Consider the following 8,370-nt stretch of genomic DNA (forward strand, 5'->3'; position numbering starts at 1 on the left):
AGACAAATGACTTACATCTGCTTATACCATTCAGGACAGAGGGCAAGGAGAATGAGTGATTTATAACCACGCCCACAAACATCACAAAATCCATAATTCTCCTTTGTGCAGCTCTCTGAAGCTTACACAGACCATTACTATATTAATGCCAGCAAATGCCATGAAAAGACACAAGTTGGTTTAAGGAGATTAATTCTGAATGGGAAAATCCAGCCATGCTCACAACCTCTGGGCTGGGTATAGAGTATAACACTGTGAAATAGTGGGGGCTGGGAGAAGCAGATATGAAAGACAGAATGACTAGATAGCATCTGCATTATTGTCTTATTTCAATGGATGTTCATATTCACCATGGAATACATTCAAAGGGTTTTCTAGGATTTTTTTTTTTTGTATTTTTCCAGGAACTCATGTCCATGGGCTCTGTCTGGCATTACAGTTTTTCCTTCTAGTGAAGACTTGAATGGACATTTTCCGGTGTTGCTTTTCTTTGTCATTGGATTGCATTTATGTAGGGTGTTGCTCAAGGCATCGTTCTAATTGACCATCTGCGTCCTTTAAACTGAAGTGTTGTAGATGCTTATTACATGTTTATGTGATTTAACAAAGGGTAAATCAATCAATAAATCAATATATATAAGTCTACCAATGTCTTAGGTGTACTGCTAAGCGCTATGAAAAATCAGTGTGGAAAAGTTATGCTTTGTTGTACATTACCACAGAAAAATAGTGCTTCCCATCAGAAAAAACAGAATCTGCGAAAGCAGCTCCTAATGGATACCATTTTGGTCTCCTTCAGATTAAAGGATTTTTTTACAGAAAGGACATTTTTACATAAATCCCTTCGGGGTAGGCCAACATGATAGAGGTGTACTTGCCCTGCTCTGTTGCTTAAAGGGGTATTCCCATTTCAGCAAATTAATGTTATTGTATCATACAATCATACAATTTTCCAACACTTTCTGTATCAATAACTCATGGTTTTCTAGAACTCTGCTTGCTGTCCTGCTATAGAAAGCTTCATTGTTTATTTCCATTGGACACAAATCTGACCATGGTCACACAGGTTCATGGCTCAGAGAGTACTCAGAACTATGTGTTATAACAAGCCGTACACCTGTGTGACCATTGTCAAAATAACCATGAGAAATTTGTACAGAAAGTATATATATACATATATTCAGTATATCATTAATGCTGGTGAATATAGTATTACTGGGATGGGCTGTGCTGATGCCTTCTCTACATTTTCATTTATCAAGTGCAACAGCAACAATATTGGGAGAGATTTATTAAAACTTTCGGTGAATAGGCAAGTGCAGAGTCTGACTCCACAGTCATATTCTACTCTGGATAAATCATGCTGGATGATTTATCTGTGTAAGACTGGGGAGGGGAGTTTTAGACCACCTGTTAGTTGGTCTAGTTTATGCCAGAATTTTGTGCTGCACAGCTGAATTCCTCTGGTGCTCCAATGAAATTTCCTGGCATCCGGACTTGACCACGCCTCCTTTTGATGAGGCCACACCCCTTTACGGATGTGTTGCCAAATTTCCGAAAATGGTCTAAAATCTATAATAAATGTCGCTGGCGCTCTGCATTTCAGGTGGAAATGACACCAGAATTCTGAGTAGGGAAAACTGTTTTCTATTGTTCGTTAATTAGCTCTATGAACAATGATAGCTACCTAAAGCCATTTTTTCATCTTTGTCTGGTTAATCAATAATATGCTATTATATATAAACAAATATATAAAGCTGAGTGTATGTAAGTGTATGTATGTCTGCTAAAGAAATCCACACCACTGCCTTTATTTGTTGGCTGCTGTGGCAGTTAGACTGGATAGCAAATAACCAATCACAGTTCAGCTTCTATTTTTCTAAAGGTCATTAATATAAACTCTCAGCTCTGATTAGTTGCTATAGGAAACAAAGGACATTCTCAGTAAAAATCACTTTATGTTTGGGTTAATATGATTTTGACTGGAACTCTTAACGATTTTGGTGTAGAGGCAATAGGTCATCTCTGATACTCCAGTCACATCCAGAGTTGCAGTCTTATCCTGGCATTATATCATCTCTTATACTTCAGTCACATCCAGAACTGCAATCATCTATCTACCATTATATATCTTAGATAACTGCAGCTCTTCATATGACTGGAGTATAAATCTGACGTCATATCATCTCTGACACTTCACATGCAGAGCTGCAATCTCATACTTCTTGAATCTTCTATCATAATACCTAGTACTACAGGATGAGAAGAAGGCAGTGGCTGTGCATTCCAAGATGGGTAATTCATGAATAGAATACTGGAACTACAGTGAGGACTGACACTTGGCAGAGCTGTGGGAGAGGGGAAGCCACCAGCACCAATTGATGTCAGACAGAGAGATGGCACCCCTCTGTCAGTGGATGTGTACAGTATTAACCCTCCCCTCCCCTAGGCAGGGGACACATTCCTTAAATAACCTCGAGTGGGAAGGGCTCCTCTGCATCACATCCCAACACTGCAGGGCTATCTTCTAATGACCCCAATTGCTATAGCGTCCCATCAGGAAATAGTTGGATACTACAGCTAGTAGTAACTATTAACAAGATATTATATGACATGTCTGTCCCCCAACTATTTTAGTTCAGTTTATTTAGTCGTTCAGTTCTTGTAACATGTAATTAATTTTACAGCACAAAATGTAGTATCTCCAGCTCTGATTGCTGGTACTTGGAAAAAAGAATGGAAGGAAGCAGGTGTCATTCAGGGCTTCTCACAGTGAGCGGCTGTCACTGAATTATGTATACATGCAAAGGAAAAACCAGACTCTGCTCTCATCACCTATTGATTTTCATGCTGAGGAACTGATGGAGGAATTCTACCAGAAAACCAGCAGAAATGTATCCAAAAATATGTACATAATAAGTTACCCTGAATGTGATCTGTGATTACAGAGATTGCCTCTGGGAAGGTAATAATAGTGCTAACAAATTCTGTTCACATCATTGTTGGCTATTTCCTATGATGAAGCAGAACAACAAAAATAACTCAAGTGCTGGATCTGTGACATGGCAGATACTAACGCCAAACAGACCCCAATTGATTATATTAGGCCTAATAATACTTTACTACTGCATGCTGTTAAAATCAGCAGTGGAGACTGAATAACAAAGCCTTCAAAAAAGATTTTACCTTACCCTTTATTGTTAAATCTCCACATTAAAAAATAATAGGTCAGTGCTATTAAAACATCACTGCAGTCGGGCATACATAGATAAAAGTTACCACAGAAATGGGAATCATTTTTGCTCTCTTTTATGGGTTTTGTCAAAAAGGTGCACTATTTCTCCAGGGCATCAGTAGATTTTACATGGTCAATTTGGGCAATGGCTGTAGGTCTGGGTACAGAGTGCACAAAGATTTAATCCGCACAAGGACATAATAGTATGTCCCTGCAGGAAGATATTTCCCGCACCAGCACATTCTATTATGTCCCGTGTCTGGCACATGCTCATGAACGGAGGCAGCACCAGAAGCAGCGGGTGTCTGCTGTTTATTAAAGCTGACACCACGCTCTGACACTCGCAATTGGAGCCGGTTCCGACTTCCGGGTCTGACTGTAAAGGGGACACTGCTCTACAAAAAGGTGTGAATAACAGGGCAGTTGCCCTGCCCACAATGGGCTAGGCAAAGTATTTGTTTATTTTTTATGTTATGTTATTATTTCAAAGAAATAACAAAACATATAATCAAAACAAAATTATGTCACTGCGGTTAAAGGTGCTCTGAGTGTTCAGACCTAGCTAGTCATTCTTATAGCGGTATAACAAGCAATAGGAAAACCACACACTGTACCTCTCACTGAGGTTACAGGCATTCTGGATGTTCAGACCCAGTAATTAGAATATAGAAAAATATTTGAATTTGAAGTTCCCTTAATCAGGAATTGAAATATTTTGGAATTTGAAGTTCCAGGAATACAGAATTGAAAATTTGAAGTTGACATTCCAGGAATGGGGAACTTATTCGGATATTGGCAAAACCAACTTGCATGAGATCCATTCTGAGTCTTAATAAATATTAGGGTATCCACATTAGTTGTAGAGAGGCGGATCCTATTGTTGGTGATAACACCACCAGTGGTGCTGAACATTTGCTCTAACAGCACATTTATTGCAGGTCAGCACCTGCTCGGGCAGGAGGGCAAGCTCTGGCTACATGTCAAATTTTCCCACCCAGGATAAGTATGGACGGATAACCCTCCGCCATATGAGTCACATTCTGCCTCCTGGTACTACGTGCCCCATCTGATGGTTGTGGAGATCAGCAAAGTGAACATGGCCACAATGTTGAATGCCATGTTCACTTCTCCCCAGTGTTCATGCTGCCTTGGTGTCTTCCTCCTCCTCCATCTCTTCCACTTACACCTCCACATCCATCACCAAATCCTCCTCCCCCCACTTGACCTCTGACACTGGTCTAAAATTATTATTTTAATTTATTCTTTTTTCATTTTTCTTATTTCTTTATCTTATTTTTTATTTTCTATTATTATTTTAAAAACTTTGCCAAACACATTTTTTGCAGGGCAATTGTCTTGTTTAGAGATGAGCAGAAAGGCCTAATTTTTCTCATTGCGTCTTTTCCCTGAAAATCATGGTGTGTTAAGTCTGCCTGTTTTCTTTGATTGATTATAATCAGTGTAGAATTGATATCATCTCAATAAAGATGATATCTATTCAAGGGCCAAATCTGTTTTCCTGAAGACAGAGCATGTGACCATCCTCTTTTACTGCAGAATCACATGTCCAGCCCTGAACATGGACCCGAATACCAAATAATGACATATGTTTGGACGCGGGTCCGTGGGTGCTCAACCTGTGAAATTCAGTACAGACCAAAGCTATGAGCAGTTTGGTCCTGCTCATCACTATCCAGAAGCTGACTGCAAAGTGCTGCATGAGAACTGAGACCTGAAAGTCTGGGATTCCAAACACAACTGTAAGAGTGTTTTGCCATTGTTTTCCTAGGGCCTGGTAGTAAGGTACCTTGTATAGTCAAGTTTGATTTGTGTTTAGTTAGAGCTCAGACAAGCAGGTTTTGTTTTTGGTTGTGCTGAAAGAAAAGCTGTGTTTTTGTGTACTTTTTTTTTTTAAATAGGCACCGACCAATCCTGATTTTGTAAACTTCTTAAAGGGGTATTCTCGTCTGGGCACTCACATTCAGTTTGATAAATCTGCCATATATAAACATTTCTTCAATTAGATGTTATTAAAAAAAAATGTTCCTGTGTGAAGATAATTTCTCATAAATGTAGTCATTTTGTCCCTTAGAAACGAGATAGCTTCCTCGGATACGGCCACGTCTGCCTGAGAGATTGCACAAATAAACAAAAAGGTTTTTGTATATGAAGTGTCCTGGAGTTACTGCAAGTCCCACAGCCGTCCTGTGGTAATGGAGGCTGAATCCAGGAGGTCAGGCAGGACTCTATAGCGCATGTCTGGCCACCGCTGCCAGAGTATGACGTGGTCGTATCCGAGGAAGCTATCTCGCTTCTAAGGAACAACATGGCTATGTTTATAGGAAATTATCTTCACACAGGAACATTTTTTTTAATAACATCCAATTGAAGAAATGTTTATATATGGAAGATTAGTGAAACTGAATGTGAATGCCCAGATGAGAATACCCCTTTAAGTCTTTGTCCCTCCATCTAAATCTGTTAAAGCCCAGATTGACTGGAGTTGAAACCAGTAAAATGCAATCTACTTAGGTTTCTGAATTAACAATTTTGTGAAAATGAATTTCCATCCAACAAAGATCTGTGTGTAACCTTAATGTTAATTATAAATGTTCATCATAGCAATTGAAGCCGTTATGACCTTTACCTACTAAACAATAGTCAATCTTACAGAATTGTTTTTCTCAATCTGTCTTCCTGTTCTATTAGGGAAAAAAGAAGAACCAATAAAATACAACAATTTGCTCATGTGTGTTGACTAGATTGTCACAAATGGTATGGACTACCCTCCCCTATATTTTCTAAATGACAACAAATTTAGCAGAGAAACAGCTATTATTAGCAAACAAGTATGTGAATGTTTCAAGAACTGGAGATAACTGAGATAAAGTGGTGATTGTAGAGGTTGACAGTATTCTACACTTCCTGGCATCAAGACTTTTAACTTCTATAAATAATGCCATATAGCTTTGTGAAAGCAAACATCTTAATGCCCTAGCTCAAACCTTTGCAAAAACAAAAAAAAATCTACAGTGAATTACAAAACTACTTTATCTTCCTATTTTATCTTTTAAATTTAAAGGGAACCTGTCGTCAGGGATCTAATTTTCACTAAAGACAGGTTGCAAACACCTGAATATTCTAACATAAAAACTAATTATTTATTATTTTTATTATTATTTTATTTATTTTAAAGATGTTTTTGTTCAAAAGCAGTATGCTATGCATACTTTATACCTCTGTAAATAATTTTAGTAAATAATAATTTTATTTTAGTAAATAATTTTAGTATGTTACTTTTTGGTGAACAGCTCAAAACTTTTATTTACAATAACAATTCATTCCAAAAAACAAGCTTTTATTGGTTATCAAAAAATTAAAAACCTTATTTTGCATAGAAGGTGTGGTTGAAACAACACCTCATCCTGAAAGGGAACCTGTCACCATATTTTTCACAAATACAGCTAGTGGCGGGTTCCCATAGAGCCCTAATGACTAACTGACACCCTTCTTTTAGATAAAAAATGATTCCCCTCAGATTTCCATATATTTAACTTTATAAATTTACCTTGAACCTGAGGATGTAATGTCTTGTGACCAGGGTGACATCATAGTCCTTTAGCCCTCCCAAAATTAGAAAACTGTACACCATGCATATATCTCCTGAAATCACAGCACATCATATCAAATGAAATCACAGTCGCCTGCATGGAGAGGAGTAGAAGTCCTTGTAGAAATTCTGTGATTTTTTTATGTGGTCAGATATGTGCATGGGGTATAGTTTGCTAATGTTAAGAGGCTAAAGGACCTGTAAAGATTTCACCGTGGTCACATGACATTATGTCATGCCAATCAAATTGCTCTATAGATCCCTAGATACCTAGCAAGTTTATATTTCTGATTTTATGGGGATCAGAGGACAGCAATTTTTATCTAAAAGTGTGTCAGATAGTTACTAGGGCTATGTAGGAACCTGCCACTACCTGTATTTGTGAAAAATGTGGTAACAGGTTTCCTTTAAAGAGTAACCTTTACCACCTTCATCAACTCTAAATGTTATTCCACTGATGTTGGAATTTTCTTTGTAGCCCCAGCATTCCTTAGTAATCAATGTCATTATGGGTGGAGCCAGGCTGTCTGCTTCAGCCTACCAACACCCATCTGACAATAAAAAGTCTTGTGAATTGGGTAAAGAAACTGCAATAGAACCTTGCCTATTAAGTTCCCAGATGGGTAGTCCTGGCTGGCGAGTAGGACAATGCCTATTTTTAATTTGTTTAGCACTTTATATGATTAATAATCTTTATATGATGAATAATCAATTAAACAATCCAGGTACCAGGGATGGACTGGATTGGGGCCAAATAAGGATGGATAAGGATTAGCTTCTGGAAGAGAAGTAGTGCGTCCAAACTTTGAGAATTAAAGTTAAGACTTTTTTATCTTTGGTTTAAGGAAGTGAACAACTTCCTTCATCATATCTGGGTAGCCAATCGGTGTGCTAAGTGTAGATAAAGCACAATTACCATGGCAGTCAGCTCTAATGAAAGAGGTCTTTCACCTTCAAACGCTTAATCTTAACCCCTTAATGACCACTGTATCGGGTTTTTATGGTGGCCATTAATGGTACTTTTTCTAATGTGCCGCCTTTCTACTCTTGTGCGTCAGAAGAAGACTGGACATCGGGTCCCGCTGGTGCCAATGTTGGGCTGTGACATTAAGCATGACTGAGGAGTGTAAGTGTGTTCCACGTGGATCAGATTCCCCAGGTGAGCTTACGGGGAATCCGATCCTAGCTGCAGCAGCCCCGGGGTCTGGCATGTGCCCCAATGTCCTCTTCATGTCAGGTTCCGCCTCCTGGCAGGATGAGGCTGTAACTAACTGTTCATGTGTCAGCATGCTCAGTTACTTTCATTGTACACTGCATTACAAGTGTATTGCAGTGTAAAGGCTGGAACAAGCGATCAAGCGAACACTTGTTCATGTGTGGAAAAATTTTAAATGTAAAAAAAAAGTTAAAATAATTTTATAATAATAATTAAGTAAATAAAATAAAAGTCCCGTAAACAGCCTAAAATCCAAATAAAGTATATAAAACACAAAAAAGTACATTTTTGGTAACACCGTGTCTGTTT

This window comes from Engystomops pustulosus, chromosome 7 (assembly GCF_040894005.1).
Source record: "Engystomops pustulosus chromosome 7, aEngPut4.maternal, whole genome shotgun sequence".
NCBI lineage: Eukaryota > Metazoa > Chordata > Amphibia > Anura > Leptodactylidae > Engystomops > Engystomops pustulosus.